General features: G+C 36.0%; 1 long non-coding RNA gene across 8 annotated transcripts in view; it reads right to left on the bottom strand.

The window, feature by feature from the left end:
* Positions 1-20,313, bottom strand: part of LOC102160169 — a 387,345-nt gene that overhangs the window by 311,861 nt on the left and 55,171 nt on the right. For 2 of the 8 annotated variants that reach the window (XR_002338313.1, XR_002338320.1), the window contains exon 1: positions 1,031-3,384. The exons of the other annotated variants lie outside the window; for them this stretch is intronic. This is a non-coding gene — a long non-coding RNA (uncharacterized LOC102160169). Of the gene's footprint in view, positions 1-1,030; positions 3,385-20,313 lie in introns of those variants that run through there. 8 annotated transcript variants of the gene reach the window in all.

Genomic DNA, 20,313 nt, shown 5'->3' with positions numbered 1-20,313 from the left:
TTATCAAAAACATGGCCATGACTTCTACCTTGCTCTCCATTTTCAACAGTAACTTAAAAGTTTCAAAAGACTTAACATATTATTTGGGTCTTTCTCTTGGTTTTTAACATGGAATTTAGTCAGTGAAGTTTTGTAGCATGTTAAATGTCTGCTGATATTTTGGAATGATTTTGAAGCATATGGATAGAGGGGGTGGAAGGGCCATAGTTCTATCAAAATGTTCTAGCTTGTTACCTTAGATAAAATAAAAAGCTGTATCATGTTTTTACCTTAGTTTCTGGTGAGAAAGTTTTTTAGTTTAAATGCCTTTTCAGATTCCAAACTATTTATATCTCAATTCTGAAATTCAGTGTATTAAAAAATAGCTAGACCAATTGACATGATAAACAGGTGATAGGCTCCAATGAAAAGATTAGGCCATTCTAAAAAAGGTATCATTAGGATTTTTTTGGAAATTTCATTTTAAATTAACAAACAAATTAATATTAGGTTGTTTAGTAATGATATATATTTGCATTGTAAAATTAAGAAACATTTATGATTTAATGTATACAGAATAAATATCAGAAGCAACATACTAATAGATACAGATTACTTATACTCTGAACATATAAAATATCTTTAAATAGACAGATGATTTGAAATTTATGTAAGAGTTCTTTACAGTCTTACTAAAATTAAGATTAGGACATCAATCTTGACTTTTATCCATTACTATTTCAAAAAATGAGAATAAAAAAACTAGCTACATGCTTTTTTATTTCACAGTGTCTTCTTTATTTTTGTGAGCTAGCTAGGTATCTACTACAAGCCATTAATAATTCCTTTCTTTCCAAGCTATTTTTAGGGTGCTTTAGCTTTATTAAGATGTCCACCAAATGCTAAAACATTAAATAATGAGTTTTCTATGTCTACCCCATAGGCGATTTCTTGCTTCAAACCTCAGTGCACACATGTAAACACAATTACTCAAAACAAGGCAACAAGTGAGAAGCAGGTTTAAAATAAGAACCCAGACATTCTAACTCACAATCCAGCATTCAACTCCCTAGAACTTGCTGTTTTCCTTTGTCCTCTTTGCTGTGAACCAAGATACTTGTTCTTTAGCAGGGTGTTTCTGCTGCAAATCCAGTTGCTACTGCATTATGCAATGAAGTCAGAAGCCTGAGCTTGTGACATCAATACAGGTTGCTATGGCAACTCTTTCCATAAGTATTACAGGTTCATTGTAGGCTCAAAAAAGAGGACTTCGGCACAGTAGCAAAATAGCTGGCATTATTCAGCCTAAATCATAACAATAGTTGATGCACAAAATGTCTTAAACTGGCTATTGTAAATGCAGATTTTTATATTTATGTTTTATGTCATTATTGAAAGTCATTTTCTAATGTTTTTAGAAATGAAAATTCTCCAAAAGAAGTAGCATTCTGACCTTCTGCTATAACAGATCCACATCATCCAGGCAGGAGAGAGTCTCATTGTAACACAGCTAATTATTCTACACATTGTGTCATTCCAGAAGTCAAGTAATGTTATATATTATCTGTTATGAATAAATTCATCATCGCATGATTCCAATCCAGTTTTCTCATTATAGGCATTCTAAAACAGTCCCACAGAGCTGTTTATGTGAAAGCAATTTTAGATGACAAGTTTTCCCAAAGAATGTGCCTATTTTTAACCAAACAATAGAAAAGATCACCTTTTGATTGCCCACACTTATCCTCATTTTCCTAGAATATTTTTTCTCATGCTTCAGTTTTATTGGTTCAATCCATCTCCCTGTAGGAGATATTTGGAAATATTCTTTCTCCACTACATTCTTTTAACGTGAATTTGAAGCACATGGCTGATAACTGCAAAGCCTGAATTCCTTTCTTCCATAGCTCCTTTTTCATCATCTGCCATCACCAACACGAGGATTTTAGTTCGATTCTGCAGTCACACTTGGGCTAGGCACTGGGGTTACAATGTGTTGGGCATTAGGTATAAGAAGCATGAGACAAAGTTCCTTCCATGAAAAGTTCACAAAGTAACAGCAGTAAGAGCACTAACAACTGTGTTACCTTTGTTACAAGAGAGTACTTGCCATGTGCCAGACACCATGTTAAGCACTTTATATCCACTCTCTCATTTAATCCTCACAATAATACAGGGAGAAAGGGAGGTAATATTATCCTCATTTTACATATCAGAGAATTGAAACTCAGAAGGATAAAGTCATTTGCCTCAAGTGACAGGTAGTTAGGGAAGATAATCGGCATTTGAAGTTAGATCTGGCTCCAGATATTTATGATCTTTTGCCAGGAATTAAGGAAAATTTCTTGTTACTGTGGGAAATTTTTAAATTGCATCATAATCCTAGTGAGAAAGAATTCCTCCACACAGAATTCACTGAAGCATAAAGCACACAATCATCCTCAGGTCAACTTCATAAACACTTTTGATGACTGACTTTTCTGTTTTTGTAACACTCAGCAGTTCAGAAAGTGTTTGCCTGAAGAAATTTTTATTCCCTTAGGTTATAAATGAATATATCTCTCAAAAACATTGCTCTATAACCTTCCTTAGACAGTTCCACTGATATTCTTATACTCCAAGCTACGGGACTATCTTCAGCTCAGATAAATATATTAATAACATGCATAATGTGTAGCAGTTTACAAGTCATACTAAATATTCATCCATTCGGCACATAATTCATTGAGCCACTAGTATAAGTCAGGCACTGTCCTAAATGTTAGATGTGAAACTACAACAAATTGAAATGGTCCCCAAATTAAAGAAGCATATAGTCTAAAACAGGAGCTTCTTATTAATCTAATAACAACACAAATAAATGTAAAGTTGGAACTATGTCCAGACAGTAGAAAATAAGAAAGGCTGAAAAACAGATAATCTAAGCATTCAATCCTGAATGATGCAAAGAGAACAGAACAAACACAAAGAAGCAGAAGGAAGAAAACAAGAAGAAGAGAAGGAAAACCTAAGGAAATGTAAGGCGACATCAACACAGCCAATCTGGTTCTTTGAAAAGATAAACATAATTGACAAACCTCTGCAAGGTTGATCAAGAAAACAGAGGTAAGGCAAAAGTAAACAACACCTGAAGTGACAAAGGGAACACAATTAGAGATACAAAAGAGATTAAACAGGAAATAAGATTAAATGAACCTTATGTCAATACCTCTGAAAGCATAGATAAAAGCGACAAACAAAATTGATCAGAAACTTAGACCTAAAAGCACTAAAGAAACTGAAGTCTTGTTAGCAAGTGGTGCTGGGAAAACTGGACATCAGCATGTAAATCAGTGAAACTGGAACACACCCTCACACCATACACAAAAGTAAACTCAAAATGACTTAAAAACATAAATGTAAGACCAGACCATCAAACTCCTAGAGGAGAACATAGGCAAAACATTCTCTGATATCAACCTTAAAAATGTTTTCTCAGGTCATTCTCCCAAAGCAACAGAAATAAAAGCAAAAATAAACCAATGGGACCTAATCAAACTGAAAAGCTTTTGCACAGCAAAGGAAATCATAAAACAAACAAAAAGACAACTTACAGGGAGAAAATAATTTCAAATGATGCAACTGACAAGGGCTTAATCTCTGAAATATACAAACAATTTATACAACCCAACAGCAAAAAAGCCAACATCCCAATGGAAAAATGGGCAAAAGACCTGAATAGACTGTTCTCCGAGGAAGATACACAGATGGCCAACAAACGCATGAAAAAATGCTCAATATCACTGATTATTAGAGAAATGCAAATCAAAACTACCATGAGATACCACCTCACACCAGTCAGAATGGCCGTCCTTAATAAGCCCACAAATAACAAATGCTGGAGAGGGTGTGGAGAAAAGGGAACCCTCCTGCACTGTTGGTGGGAATGTAAATTGGTACAACCACTATGTAAAATACTATCAAGGTACCTTAGATAACTATACTTAGAACTACCATATGATCCAGCAATCCCACTCGAGGGCATATACCCAGACAAAACTTTCCTTGAAAAAGACACATGCACCCATGTGTTCATTGCAGCATTATTCACAATAGCCAAGACATGGAAACAACCTAAATGTCCATCAACAGATGAATGGATTAGGAAGATGTGGTATATATTGGAATACTACTCCACCATAAAAAAGAACAAAATAATGGAATACTACTCCACCATAAAAAAGAACAAAATAATGCCACTTGCAGCAACATGGACGGAATGGAATACTACTCCACCATAAAAAAGAACAAAATAATGCCACTTGCAGCAACATGGACGGAACTAGAGACTCTCATACTGAGTGAAGTAAGTCAGAAAGGGAAAGACAAATACCATATGATATCACTTATATCTGGAATCTAATACATGGAACAAATGAACCTTTCCAAAAAAAAGAAAATCATGGACATGGAGAACAGACTTGTGGTTGCCAGGGGGCAGGGGAGGGAGTGGGATGGACTGGGAATTTGGGGTTAATAGATGCAGACTATTGCCTTTGGAATGGATAAGCAATGAGATCCTGCTGTACAGCACTGGGAACTATATCTAGTCACTTATGATGGAGCATGATAATGTAAGAAAAAAGAATGTATATATGTATGTATGACTGGGTCATTTTGCTGTACAGTAGAAAATTGACAGAACACTGCAAACCATCTATAATGGAAAAATCATTAAAAATAAAAATAAAAAAGAAATATAAAAAAGATCAAAAGCATACTAATTCAACAAAATTTAAGAGTGGGTAATTCCAAATTTATAAACTCTTCTTAATAATCTTTTTTTTTCCCCACTGTACAGAATGGGGATCAAGTTATCTTTACATGTTAACATTTTTTTTTCCCTTCCCTTTGTTCTGTTGCAATATGAGTATCTAGACATATTTCTCAATGCTACTCAGCAGGATCTCCTTGTAAATCTATTCTAAGTTGTATCTGATAACCCCAAGCTCCCGATCCCTCCCACTCTCTCCCTCTCCCATTGGGCAGCCACAAGTCTCTTCTCCAAGTCCATGATTTTCTTTTCTGAGGAGATGTTCATTTGTGCTGGATATTAGATTCCAGTTATAAATGATATCATATGGCATTTGTCTTTGTCTTTCTGACTCATTTCACTCAGTATGAGAGTCTCTAGTTCCATCCATGTTGCTGCAAGTGGCATTATGTCATTCTTTTTTATGGCTGAGTAGTATTCCATTGTATATATATACATCACTTCTTCTTAATCCAATCATCTGTCGATGGACATTTGGGTTGTTTCCATGTCTTGGCTATTGTGAATAGTGCTGCAATGAACATGTGGGTGCATGTGTCACTTTTAAGTAGAGTTTTGTCCAGATATATGCCCAAGAGTGGGATTGCAGGGTTATATGGAAGTTCTATGTATAGATTTCTAAGGTATCTCCAAACTATTCTCCATAGTGGCTGTACCAGTTTACATTCTGACCAACAATGCAGGAGGGTTCCCTTTTCTCCACAAGCCCTCCAGCACTTTTTATTTGTGGATTTCTTAATGATGGCCATTCTGACTGGTGTGAGGTGGTATCTCATGGTAGTTTTGATTTGCATTTCTCTTATAATCAGTGATGTTGAGCATTTTTTCATGTGTTTGTTGGCCATCTGTATATCTTCCTTGGAGAACAGTCTATTCAGGTCTTTTGCCCATTTTTCCATTGATTGGTTGGCTTTTTTGCTGCTAAGTTGTATAAGTTGCTTATATATTCTAGAGATTAAGCCCTTGTCCATTGCATCATTTGAAACTATTTTCTCCCATTCTTTGTCTTTTTGTTTTCTTTTTGGTTTCCTTTGCTGTGCAAAAGCTTTTCAGTTTGATTAGGTCCCATTGGTTTATTTTTGCTCTTATTTCTATTGCTTTGGGGGACTGACCTGAGAAAATATTCATGATGTTGATGTCAGAGAGTGTTTTGCCTATGTTCTCTGTTAATAATCTTAAAATAAGAGAACTATCCAAATAAATTATTTTATGAGTCTAATATAATTTAACTAAAATAAAAAGCTAATTAAGAACAGTATAAGAAATGAAAAATAAAGAAAAATATCTCCCATGAACATACATACAAAAATCCTAGTCAAAGTACAAAATCCAGCAATGTAATAAAATGCTGTCTCCTTCCTCTTCTTCCAAGCTCAACCATTAACCAGTATTTTTGAATTTACCATTCTCCCCTTATTTTACATTTTAGTAATAGTACCAATCTGTGGCATTTCCATGGACATACCTCACATTTCTCACCTCCATGCTTTTCCTGATAATTCCTCTACATTGACTTCCATTCCTCATTTAACTAGGTAAGTTTTACTCATCTTTCAAAAATCTCTCTATCCTTCTGGCCAGAGCTTTTTCTTATGATTTACCATGTAATATAAAGCATTTTAATGGGTGTCTTTCCCACCAAGAATCATATGGTTACAAATTATATCTTTTTCATCTTCTAATCCTTGGTTATTAATAATACATGCCTGGAATAGAGCTAAATCTTCTAAATATACTTCATGAAGTTTGTGTTTTGACCACATAGTCAGTCTGATGAACTGACAGAATGACCTTCATTTGGTTCTTAACTGTCACCTATACTTAAAATATTCACTTCTTACATTTTCTTTGATTTTTTATACATAAAAATGAGATGATCATATGATTATTTTCCTTCATTTTGTTAGTGGGGTATATCACATTGATTGATCTGTGCATGCCAAACCATTCCTTAAATACATGAAATAAATCCCACTGACCACAGTATATGATCTTTTCAATGGTTTGCTAATATTTTGTTGAGGCAGTGTCACCTCTTAAACATTATAGCTAACATTTTTGGAGGTTATGTCTTCTCATGTGAGTAAAGGAATAAATTCAGTAAAAATTACCCAGAAATTTGTGTTGAGTTTTTAGTTAGCCTCACATAATCTCAGCTTCTTAGGTGGTGTAAATCCCAACCTCATTCTCTCCCCAGGTTTAGCCAGCAGGCTAAAGTCATCCAGGAAGTTTGTTGTTTGTGAGGAGAGTGAACAGGAAGGACTAGAGAAAGGAACATGGTTATAACACAACATGGGCTTTTGGCTTTGTATTAGCAAAATAAATTTCAGTGGTACTGTTAGGGGTTGAATTGTATAGCCCCACCATAAATATGCTGAAGTTCTTAGCTCCAGTACCTAAGAATGTAATCTTATTTGGAAATAGGTTCTTTAGAGAGGTAATCAAGTTCAAGTCATTAGGATGGGCCCTAACTCAAAATAATTGTCCTTTTACCGAGAGGAAATTTGGACAGAGATAGACATTCATAGAGGAAAAGACTATATGAAGGAAGAATTTCTTGTGAAGATAAAGGCAGAAATTAAGGTAAAGCATCTACACATCATTGATTGTCAGAAAATCACCAGAACCTAGGAGAGAGGCCTGAAACAGATTCTACTCAAGAGTCCTTTGAAGGGACCAGCCTTACTGACACCTTGATCTTAAATATTTACCCTCCAGAACTGTGACACAATATATTCCTCCTATTTAAGCCAAGCCACCCAGTTTGTGATACTTTGTTACAGGCCAAGGAAAATTACACAAGTATCTTGAAGAAATCTTAGAACAAATCTAAGTCCTTGCTAACTCATAAGTCAATCCCCAACAATTTCTTGCATTGGGCACCATGTTGATAGGGCCAGTTCACAGTGAAAATAGCTAGGTTAAAGCTCCACCTGTGACTTTATAGCCTTACCATGAAAATTTGCAAATAATTTTATATAGATATTATATCTGGTGTTTTCTAACACTTTGCCATCATTTGCTAAAAGAAGGCTAATATTTTCTTCTGGAGAGATTGCTTTTCTTTCTACCAGAAAACTGATACCTGATTCATAAATGATCATTAAAAATTTTTATTCTGTCTTCCAAGATACATCTAAATGCTCAAAAGGGATTGTTTGCCCATCAGGACACAGTTAAATTCACATTAGAACATTCTCAAATATCAAGAAAGTATTTTATTTTAACAACAATTAATAATTCATCTAATGGCTAACTTTAAGGGGTCTGATGGGAAGCAAGGTGGAAGGTTCTTATGGAGGTTTTGCAAGACATGACATGGATTGTAGTTGGGATTTATATTAATCACCACGTTACCAAAGAATATACAGAACTAAAAAAAATCAAACATTTACTGTATTCTTAAGTAAACTAGGAATGCTAATAAAATGTATTAATGTTGAATGTTGTAGTTTCCTTTAGAGAAAAAGGCATAAACAAATGTGTTCCTCTGAACTTACTTTTTCCAGACTGGTGGAACTTGAAGGGTATTCTGAGCCAGCAGGATGGTCACTCCTGTGTACTCTCAGGGGGAAGCACATGGCTTTTAGTAGAATCTAACAGAGTTGCTGATCCTATTCCTAGGGTTGATATACTCTCCTTCTTTTCTCCTCTTTTCCTTCTACTTTCCTTCCTTCCCTTTTGGTATAAATATATTTTTCTATTAAAGCAATGCGTGTTTGACATTTTAAAGGAGCCCCATTGTTTTGCACACAGAACTGTCAAAAGGAAGATGCATTTTGAAGCAAGCATCCTGTTTCTTATTTTCTCAATTCTGAGTATGAATTTAGCAGCATAACATATTGGTTCGGTATATGTTTCAGAGCCAAATCGCCCTTGTCTTCAACTGACAAGTTCTCTTGTTAGCTGTATACAGCTTTAGGAGTACTCAGCCATTCTGTGCTTCCTCATCTGTAATTAAGGATGAAAACTGTACTTCCACCGTATGGTCTGAGAACTGAAAAAGATGGTACCTAAAGACCACATAACATAGGGACAACCATCTGGTGAATACCTAATGTAAGCTAATAATTGTGCTTATAAAGAATGAAAATACCAATTATATGACATTCTGGAAAAGTCAAAACTATAACAATGGTAAAAAGATCAATGGTTTTCAGGGGTTTGAGGCCGGGAGGCCATTAGGTGAAGGTTGAATATATGAAGCAAATTTTTAAAGTGGTATAACTATTCTGTATGATACTCTAATGTGGATATATGATACTACACATTTGTCAAAACCTATAGGACTTTATAACATAAAGAATGAAACTTAACTTATGAAAATTTTTAAAAAATCTGTTTTGGAGGTATGGCTATCCTGGATAGAATATAGACTATGATAACATTAACTATATCATGAATGTATGAAATCTAATTATATTACAAATGTATGAAACTTTTACTGCAGGGATTACAGGGAAACAATGACCCAAGTAACCTTGGAAATGAATGGGGTCTATAAGACTATAAGCAAAATAAACTGTCACATAAGAGCTGTGTTCTAGTTGGTAAAGTTGTTCTCATGAATGTATAGGTAACTTCAATACTGCTATTCATATACACTGGAATTGAACAATTAAGTAATTGGATGCTGGATGTTGGGAGCCAGGTTTCTCACTGCGGGAATGGAAGATTTCAGATAAAAAAGGGGAGGAGGCCAGAATGAGCCATGTGGTAATAGATTAGCATTGGAGACATCAGTATGAACTCATGTGTAACTTGGTATAGATACAGATGATTACATATAGAAATAATTATAGAAATATGTATACATGTGGATAGTATACACACAAATAATTCCTTGCTCTCTCAGTAGAGAGGGCCTAGAAATAATGACACCCCAGGAGCAACAAGCATACCTACAATCCAGGTCTTTTTTCTAATGCCATTTTCCTTTTTTTTTTTTTTTTAATCAGGGCTCCTTGGAGAAAAGCTGATTACAAGAGTGGGGAAAAAAGTATATAAGATAATCCTAGAGCATCCTGTAATGCCAGTCAGAGTGCCCATCATCAGTAAGCAATGGTAAAAAGACTAGTAAGCCTACAAATAAAAAATGCTGGAGAGAGTGTGGAGAAAAGAGAACCCTCCTACATTCTTGGTGGGAATGTAAATTGGTATAACCACCATGGAAAAGAGCATGGAGGTACCTCGGAAAACTAAATATAGAACCACCATATGATCCAGCACTCGAGGGCATATATCCTGAGAAAACCTTCACTGAAAAAGATACATGCACGCCCATGTTCACTGCAGCATTATTCACAATAGCTAAGACATGGAAACAACCTAAATGTCCATCGACAGATGATAGATTAAGAAGATGTGGTACATGTACACAATGGAATACTACTTGGTCATAAAAAGAACAAAATAATGCCATTTACAGCAACATGGATGGAACTAGAGACGCTAAGTGAAGTAAATCAGAAAGAGAAAGACAAATACCATATGCTATCACTTATATCTGGAATCTAATACATGGAACAAATGAACCAATCTACAGAAAAGAAACAAACTCATGGACATGGAGAACAGACTTGTGGTTGCTAAGAGGGAGGTGGAGGAAGTGGGATGAACTGGGAGTTTGGAATTTGTAGATGCAAACTATTGCATTTGGAGTGGATAAGCAATGAGATCCTGCTGTCTAGCACAGGGAACTATATCTAATCATTTTCCATGGAACATCATGAAAGATAATGTGAGAAAAAGAATGTATATATTTGTATAATTGGGTCACTTTGCTGTACAGCAGAAATTCAAAGGACATTGTAAGTTAACTATAATAATAATAAATAAATAAATAAATAAATAAATAAATAAACATAAAAATATTGGAGCATGCAAAAGGACATAGCAGACAACTGAAAAAGTTTCCAGTAGTCAAGCTGGAAAATTTTACCAACAAAATAAGACAGTGGTATTAGCTTATAATCCAAAGTAAAAAATAAATCTATAAACCCATATTGATATTAGTAATTGAAAAAATAAATTAAAAAGGGAGAATAAACAAATCTTCCACATACAAAAATTTCAAATAATTAGTGTCAATACTCTGCCCTCAAGGAGGTAAAGCATAAATTCCCACACATCGGATGAGGCTGCTCACAATGACTTCCTTCCAAAAAGTATAGTATAGAAAAGGGGAGAAAGAGTGATTTTTTTTTATTTATCTTTTCTGCTGTACAGCATGGGGACCAAGTTATACATACATGTATACATACTTTTTCCTCCCATTGTTGTGTTGCGATATAAGTATCTAGACATAGTTCTCAATGCTACACAGCAGGATCTCAATGTAAATCCATTCCAAGAGCAATAGTTTGCAAGAAAGAGTAATTTTATAGTAGAGAAGCCCGACAAACACTAAATCAGCCCCCTGACCAAGGGAAACATCGACAATGATAACTCATGATAGTGAAAATGGCATCTTACCTTTGTGGTCTTACTCCCCAAAACCAAGGGCCACACTCTAATCATGAGAAAAACATCAGAGAACTCCCAGCTGAGGAATATTGTACAAAATCCTTGAGCAGAACTCCTCAAACTGCCAATGACACCCAAAACTGGGTGTGTTTGATAAACCATCATAGCCAAGAGGAGACTAAGCACACAAGAGGACTAAATACAATGTGGTGTCCTGGATGGGATCCCCAAATAGGAAAAGGACATTAGATGAAAACTAAGGAATTTAGAATAAATTATAGACTACGGTTAAAATAATACACCAATAATGATTTTTGAATTGCAACAAACTTACCATACGAATACGCAAACATAAGATGGTGATAACAAGGAAGAAGTGCTATGGGAATAGGGGGACTCTGTACTGTCTTAAACTGTATTAAAATATAAAAATTCTAAAAAGAAAAAAATTAAAATCAGACAATTATATTGAACCTAAAAAAATAGCCAGCATTACATTATTATTTATTTTTATTTTATATTATTACATTATTATTTTTTTTAATTTGGTAGAGAATTTGTACAAGAAATACCTAGCAACCATTAAGCTTTATAAATGCGAATGTTTTCTTTATTGCTCCAACTAGCCCTGTTCTAGCTCTTGTACTTGATTCGATTTGGTGTTTAATCTCTTCCTAAAGTTAGATCCTTCTCAAAGTTGTTCTGCTCTGTTCAAAAACCTCATCACCCACTTTTATTTGCCTGCGAGGAAATCTTACAGATGTCAGTGGCTTTTACACTCAATCTACAGTTTCTATCACGCTAAATACTCTATTATTCAGTACTCCTTGATTTATAGCTCAAAGGACAATTTGCCCTTTCAATCAGTGAAAAACTATTTAAAAAGTAAGAGGTCAGTCACAAATTACATTAACTTACTAGTGACACAAATCCACACATGACAATTTTTCCCAATACAAATTAGATTACACATCACTTATGTCTCTTGTGTTTAGTTCTTTACCGTCTGAAGTAAGAATTTACATATTTAGTATTTGCACAAGTGATTCCTCTTCTAACAAACTTCACCATACATAGTCGTTTTTATGTGGCACTATTTTAAAAGTGTGAAAGTGCAAAGCAGTCACTTAATAGTCTTCTATATACTCCCAGGAAGTTGTTCTTTTCCTCCTGCTGTAACATAGGAAGGTACCTCTCTGAACTGCAGCTTGTTGTGAAGCCCATGCTTTGGGGGGATTGACTATGAAGCAGAAATGAGAAGAAACAGTAGAAGCAGATAGCTGAGCTCCGCCTCCATACAGTTTTGGAAGGAGCTGCTGGCATATGGTTATTTATCCCATTCCTCTCTCCTCCGTATACTCTAGGTTTATGCCATAACCTCCCCATCAGTGTTTTCAGGTCTTACACATGTAGACTCTGATATGAGTATAAAATAAGCATAATTTAGAATTTCATGATTCTTCCTAAAACTCCTAGAAACAGTGGTTCTTGACCTAGATGGGGCAGGTGGAAATACGGATGAAAAGAGAGAGAGGGAGAAGTTTTACCACTTCTCAAGTGCTCAAAACCAACTTATCTATTCCCAAGCCCAGTGGACCTTCCCCCCAGACCAAATGCTCCACCCTGAGACAACTTGAACCTAAATCTGGAGTTTATGAGCCATTGTTTTATTCAGTAGGAGTAACCCCTTTTTCCTTCTTAGTAAAGTATAAAGTGATGTGGTAATTTGATCAGCTCAGTGTTTCTGCTTGTTCAGAGGAAAGAAAAGACTTCCTCTGGTGATTGGTAAAGGGAAGCAGCCTTATGTCCAGATTGAAGCTCTAACTTGAGAATTCCTTCCAACCAAAATTTTAAATTTTAGCCTGCCCAAATTCCTAAACAGTATGGCTCCTGAGTGAAAAGGAGAAAGCAAGTGGAGCCAATTTATATCCTTATACTTCTTTAATACATTTCGTAATTCACAAGTCTTACAAAACCTTATGCAACTGAAAACTCAGTGTCTATGGTTGAGTTTGTATGTGTGTCAATGTTCAGTTAGATTGTGTATTTATGCACTGGAAAGTCAGTTACAAAAGGAAGCTAGGCTATTTCATGGTACTCACACTCTTTTCAACCACAGTACTCATGACAACTGCCATTGAATGTTTTATCAAATGGCCTATGGACTTAAATCGAGATGACACTGTTTCCAAACCTGTTGGGTCTTTTTGAAATTAAATATAAAATGAAGATTAGCCATATTGGAGTTGCTAGATCTCCATGGAATCATGAGACAAGATGGTATAAAAGCCAAAATAGCTATTTGTGCCTGGCCTCGCCTCCAGCCTGGAAACTGGCTTAATTCCATAACCAATCCTGATGGTGCCGTAGGTATTTTGTTCTATTCCACAGAAGCCCTATGAATCTGACAGGTGCCTGGTTGTCTTCAAGCTATAGTGCCCAAGGAAGGCTGGATTATTTTACAATCAAACCTCAGAAACATGTCTGTCATAGGGCAAACCAAGCAACCCATTTAACACTTTATTGTTCTCAACCATAACGGACCTAAAATTAACCCTTCCATAAAAAGTGACCCAAATCCCATGTCGGAATACAGGCCTTTTAAAAGACTTGGGCAAGGGCAGGCGTAAGACTGGACTACTCTGTTGTACTTACAATCTTTCTTTCCTCAACTACCATCCCCTGGCCCAGATCTCACTTCTGCTATGGTTCTAGACCAGCCTACGGAGTACAGTATTCAAAGCAGAGGCTCAGAAAGAGTCTCACAGAAATGTTTTGCAACTTTTAATCAAAATCACATTATGTTTTTTTGGCTGCGCCCGAGGCATGCAAAAGTTGTACCAGAGATCAAACCCGTGCCACAGCAGCGACCCAAGGCACAGGAGTGACAACACCATATCCTAAACCTGCTGAGCCACCAGGGAACTCCAAAATCATATTATTATTTGTGGTATTTTGATCAGTTCCCAGCCAAGGTAATTTTATTCAGTCCAAGAAAGTATTCTCTGTAATTTCAATTGAAGACTTTTTTTTCCCATTATTAAATACAGTAGCCCCCAAACTATTTGTCTGCTAGCCTTCACCCCACAAATGGATGTATTTTTTTGTTAGACAAAGACATGCTCTACTTACTCCCTCTCACTGCCTCTCAGTACTAACCCCTTTGACTCTTGAGGATCCACCAAATTGTCAACGTCTTCAGTCTAAATGCTTTAAACTTTAAAAATTATTATTCTTCTGACACGTTTTTTATATCATGCTATTGTCCAGTGAAGTGGTATTCAGAATGAACGAGTGATTATAGAAAAGAGCGAGCCTCACCAAAAAGAGGAAACATGAAAAATAAAGGTGACAGTGAAAGGTAGAATCTCATTTTTTTTAAGCACCAAGCTAAAGCAATCCGAAAACTGCTCATCTCACTGTGAGGGCATGGGGCATGCTAAGTAAAACGAGATCTCCTTTCCTTTTTCTTTTTTTTTTTTTTTCTTTTTAGATTGTATATAGTATGCACTAAATTTATAGAAAAACAGCCTCTGTTTTTATAAAGCTTAAAAGTCCTTGCTTTATCGCAGGATGAAATCTGCAGACTGTCAGTTTCTGAACAGCTGTGGGTTCATTCATTGGCTAGAAGGTACCATGACGACCTTGGTCCAGGGGTGTCAGGCTTGAGGGAATTGTAAGAATAAATAACACTGCCTGATATTTAGCAGTGAATAATGCTCTATTTAGTCTTTCCCCAAAAATGACCCCTTGCCACCTTTCCCATTCACTTCCTATTCCCCTATGTATATATTCCCCTATGTATGCATTGTAAATATGCTCAGGAGAAGATCTGTTTTTTAGGGAATCAATCATCTCTCATTGGTGTCCTTACAAAATTTGAGACCAGCAGAAATTCAGTAAACTAAGTGACAGAGTCAAACCTACTACAAATGGCTGTTACTGGACAGACGCATGGGCACTATTACCTTGACATTTACTGACAGGACTTTCACCATCAGAAGTTCTTAGCCTCAGAAGAGATTTTAAGAGGGAGTGTATTTTGAAGGCTTCTATAAAAAGGGGAAATTTTCCAAACATCGTATGTTTAAAATTGTTCTTGCATTACCTTCAAATTTAAGGTAGGTAGTTTTAAGCTCACAAAAAGGTAAATAATAGATGTTCTCTTAGTCAAGAGACAACAAAGGTCTATTGAGTACTACTATAGGCCAGGAACTGTTCTAGGCACTAGAGAATCAGTGGAAACAAGGCAATGTACCTATTCTCAGTTTAAACTCTTATATTCAGAAGAAGAGAGAGGGTAAACACAGGGTAAATTTGAAATGGCTATTTCTAGATATGGGTCTTAACTTCACCCTTTTCTGTAGGTAGCATTCTTTTTTTTCCCCCCATTTTTTTCCCTCTGCCTCGCAATCTAACCTTCCTCTCCTTCTTCCTTTATGTCCATGAATCACTCTCCTTTTTCTTCTCTTTCCCCATCCCCTTTACCCTTATATCTTTCTTTTCGCCTTCTTTCTACCTTTTCCCCTTAAGCCCATTGCTTCCTCTCTGCAATGTTCTTCTTGGCTTCAATGTGTCTGCCTGGCCCACGGGGCCACCTGAGTCTCCGTGCTAATGTGTTCCTTCTTACTCTTCTCATAAAGCAAACTTGAGCAAAACTCTTTGTGTTTCTTACGAAGTTTAACAAACATAGTCCTACTTTAGCTTCTCTAAAGTAATTATGTTCTTCTTCATTTACTTTGGCCTTTGAGTTCTCTTTCTGTGCCCCTTACTAAGCAAAAAAACTGAGATATACATTGTTATACCAGGTACATACTATGTAAATGTTTGAAATTTTTGACTGTTTTAATTCTCCTGAATACACGCAAACTTTAAAATACAAGGCTATATTTCATATTTGGAGGAAGCATGTGCTCCAATTTTATGCCTTTAACTGCAGTCTCATCGATGTGTTTCAATGATTTTCTCTCCAAAAGTACGCAATTACCAATACGTATTACAAAAGTCATCCTAATAGAATTTTTATTAAAAAACAGGAAGGCTTAATATATCCATAATAAGACACACTGAAAATATTTTCAGCTACAGCCTCATAAAAAATGTACTTTTCCTTAGAATTATTCTGTATTAATTCTATCCTAATAAAACTGAAGTACATTTTACAAATCAACACATAAAGTAACACATTCTAGTAGGTTATTTCTAATTTTTGCTGTAATTTTCTTCAACGAAACTTTAAGTGTGAAACTATCCACAAGTTCAAGAAACGACTTGAACAAAAGTGGGTAAAAATAAGAAAGACCAGTATTGTTTTTCTAACGACATAAAATTTAAACAATGTCAAATGAGATTCACCGTAAAGGTAGTTCACCCCATTACATTCTCACTTCATAAATACAGTAAATACAGCCTGTTTACCTGGTCAAATATATGGTAATAAGACACAACCTCAAACTGATGAAACTCCACGTTTAGAAGATTCTACCACTGCTGACAATTATTCCCGAGCCCATAACCTTTCCTTTGCAAGCTCCTGTAGTGTTCCATCTCACTGACAGCGCTGGCCTAGGGAGGTTATAGTCTGGCCTCATAGCTTAAGCAGGATTATTTTTTTCTCAAAAGGGAGTACACCTTTGCCTTCTGAGTTTAAGGATAGAGAGGCATATCTTCCAGAAAGCAAAGCATTCAAAGAAGCAGCTCTAGGTGGGAGGAGGCGCCAGTGGGACAAAAGTGCCAGTCCTCAGGTGAGACAGAAACCTGGGACCTCATCTACTGGGTATTTGTTTCACTCCACACCAGATCTTCAAGGGGATAATTCTAGGACAGACTGAAGTGTTCAACAAAAACGATTACTTTCATCACAAGCGAAAACCTACAAAGTCCTTTCCACTTCACACTTCTGACGTAACTTCTCTGTGCCTCCATTTCCACAGCTTGAAAATGGGAACAGGATCAATCTCATAATGTTGTGGGGATCAAATTAGTTAACTCAATTAAAGTGCTTAGAATTGTGCCTGAAACATATTTATCATTCAATTAATGACAGCTATTTTCCCTGCTGCTGCTGCTGCTGTTGTTACGGCAGTTAATAGCACCAAAGGCAGACATGGTCCTACTTAAGTAGTTACAGGATCTAAAAGAACCCAAAAATCTATAGATCTGAAATGTGTAAGTACCTACATGAGAGAAACATCAGATATATTTCATAATTAAGCTCATTTTTCTAATTACCTAGAAAAACAAAATTTTATAAGTTCTAGTTTTATTTAATATATTTTAGGCAACTATGCTTGAAATGTTTAAAGAATAGAGAGGACAAATTCAAAATATGCTCCTAGTGTTCAGGGAAACACCAAAATAAGAGACTATTATCATCTGTGGGAGAGTCATTCAAAAACTATAGAATTTACCATGTAGAACAGATTAAGAAAAACTTTGCCTATTTTGGTAAATTGCTTGCAAAATGGCAGACTTACGCTCTCTGCACCACGGGCAGTCTCTTCTGATGATGGCTCTGAGTCTGGCTATGTGACTTGCTTTGGCCAACAGAATAATAGCAAATGTGACACAAGCAAGAGAGTGAAAGATGCTTGTATTATCATGGTTCTCAAGAAGAATAGAAGCAATAGACTTTTATATTATATAAAATTAGAGTAATATATGATGTTAATAATATACTATTGGAGCTCCTGTTGTGGCTCAGTGGTAATGAACCTGACTAGTACCCATGAAGATGCAAGTTTGATCCCTGGCCTCACTCAGTGGGTTAGGGATCTGGCATTGCCTTGGGCTGTGGTGTAGGTCACAGACGTGGCTAAGACCCTGTGTTGCTGTGGCTGTGGTTCCCCTAGCCTGGGAACTTCCATACGCTTCAGGTGTGGCCCCAAAAAGCAAAAACAAACAAAAACTATTACACTAAAATACATTAATATTATATTAATAATATATAGGAATATATTTATAATTTAATATATATACTATAATGACAGTGTTTATCATATAATAGTATTATGTATTGTTTGATTACTTGTATATATAAAACCTACCAGTTCTGTTTCTTTGCAGAACCCCGACTAATATAGCACCTTTCACTCCTCTGCTTCCTTTGTATTTCTCTCTCACTTTCTCTCTTTCTCTCTCTATAGATAGATATAGGGAGATACAGAGGAAAGAGAGAGTAAGAGAGGTTTATTTATTCTAAGGAATTGATCACAGAAATTGAGGAATTTCATCCCCTCTACCACATGAAAACCAGATACCCAGAAGGCCTAGTGGTGCAAGGTCCAGTCCACATACAGGAGAAGACCGATGTCCTAGCTTGAAAACAGTCAGGCAAGGAGCAAATTCTCTCCTACCCCAATTTTTGTCTGCTCCAGTCTCCACGAACTGGATGAGGGATCCCACATCAGAGAGGATAATCTCCTTTACTCAGACTAATAATTCAAAGGTCAGTTCTCATCCTGAGCACTCTCACAGATAACACCCAGAATAATGTTTGACCAACTCTCTGGGCACCCACCCATGGCCCCCTCCAGCTGACACATAAAGCTAACTACAGTGGTGTTCCTCAGTGGGCTTCCACTCTTTTGCTCCTGGACGCGTCCTCCATCCTGTGAACAAGCCCAGGTGAGAGACCACATACAGAGAGAGATGGCAAGGATACCTGTCCGAGACAAGGTCCCAGATAAGTGAATGAGTTCTACACTCACCCAGCCAGACCAGACTGGAAGAACCAGAGAACCCAGAGAAACATGAGAAATAATGTTTGGTGTTTAAACCATCAAGTTTTGAGATAGTATTTTACGAAGCAAAAGCAAACCAATTTGCTAATTGAACACAATGTTAAAAGCTGGCGTCACACTTAAAACCAAGGCTGTATTACAATGTGTTTAATAAATTTCAGTCTAAGACAGAAAATTCTACTCTAGCCCTATTGCTTAGACACGGAATATTTGACATACGTGAAACTATTTGGTTCTTTGTTCTGAGCATCAAAGGACATACAAAATTTTAAATAACTGATAAAACTTTTAAAAATCATAGTTGAGTAGGCACAAGTATAAAATAAATCCCAAGATCAAGTTTAAAAAAATGGCAAGAGGCAAATTAAATTTTATGTGAGTATTGAAAATAGTAGAGATACCATTTCAATTCCGAAATAATGACATAAACATTAACTTCAATCACCTTCAATATCAAATAGTAAAAGTTTTTGCAATATAATTCAGATTTTATAAAGTTCACTGAGGTGTACAACTTAGTGGATTCTAGAATATTCAGAGTTGTGTAACCATCGCTCTTACCAAATACCAGAATATTACATCACCCCAAAAAGAAACTGTGTACCTATTAGTAATCACTCTCCTCCTTCTTCCCCAGTCCCTGGCAATCTACTTTCTGCTTCTATAGACTTGCATATTTTGGACATTTTACATAAATGGAATCATACCACAAGCGGCCTTCTGTGTCTGGCTTCTCTCACTTAGCCTGGTGTTTAAGTTCATCCATGCTGTGGCATTTATCAGTATCTCATTTCTTTTCATTGCCAAGTAATATTCCACTGTATGAATATACCATATTTTGCTTATTCATTTATCAGTTTATGGGCATTTAGGTTGTTTCCATTTTTGAACTGTTATGAATAATACTGCTATAAACATTTGTGCACAACTTTCTGTATGAACACATGTTTTCAATTCTCTTGGATATATACACTTAGAAGTGAAAATGCTGGGTCATAAGTTATCTGTATGTTCAACATTTTGAGGAACTGCCAAACTGTTTCCCACAGTGGCTACACTATTTTTCATTCCAGGAGGAATGGATGAGGTTCGCATTTCTCCTCATTCTTAACATTTGTTATTTTCCTTTTCACTTTTTTTTTGTTATAGTCATCCTTATTGATGTGAAATGATATCTCATTTTGGTTTTGATTTCCATTCCCCTGATAACTAATGATGTTGATCATTTATATGCTAATTGCCCATCTGGGTATCCTCTCTGAGAAATATCTGCTCAAAGCATTTGCCTATATTTTAATCGGGATATTTTTCTTT

Source organism: Sus scrofa, chromosome 1 (assembly GCF_000003025.6).
Source record: "Sus scrofa isolate TJ Tabasco breed Duroc chromosome 1, Sscrofa11.1, whole genome shotgun sequence".
NCBI lineage: Eukaryota > Metazoa > Chordata > Mammalia > Artiodactyla > Suidae > Sus > Sus scrofa.
Note: the sequence above shows the minus strand (reverse complement) of the source record. Positions and strands in the feature narration are given on the sequence as shown.